The sequence below is a fragment of the Sinocyclocheilus grahami genome, unplaced genomic scaffold (assembly GCF_001515645.1).
Source record: "Sinocyclocheilus grahami isolate Dianchi unplaced genomic scaffold, SAMN03320097.WGS_v1.1 scaffold2619.1, whole genome shotgun sequence".
Taxonomy (NCBI): Eukaryota; Metazoa; Chordata; class Actinopteri; order Cypriniformes; family Cyprinidae; genus Sinocyclocheilus; species Sinocyclocheilus grahami.
Genome location: NW_015507798.1, coordinates 55923 through 56279, shown reverse-complemented (window position 1 = coordinate 56279; position 357 = coordinate 55923).

Sequence of the window (357 nt, the reverse complement as noted above, 5' to 3'; positions counted from 1 at the left end):
GATTCAAAAAAGTCATAAAGGCATCATTACATTAATTCATATGAATCAAGTGATTTAAACCAAGTCTCGAGAAGTCTTGAGGACAGATTTACATTTGTTAAACACGGAAGCTCAAACATGCATGCAGATTCTTTCATTTTTGGGTTAACAATCCCTTTAAGAACTTAAAAACTGTGCTAATAGGTAAGTAAGTAAGATGGTACGTGTGAGTAATATGGATAGAAATTTTGGCAACTGAAAATATTTTGGCTGAAAATTAAATAGTGTCTATTTCGATAATAAAATTTCACGAAATACACACTAACACCAGAAAAGAGCTAATTAAATACCAATTGTGGTTGAAATGGAATTTGTTTT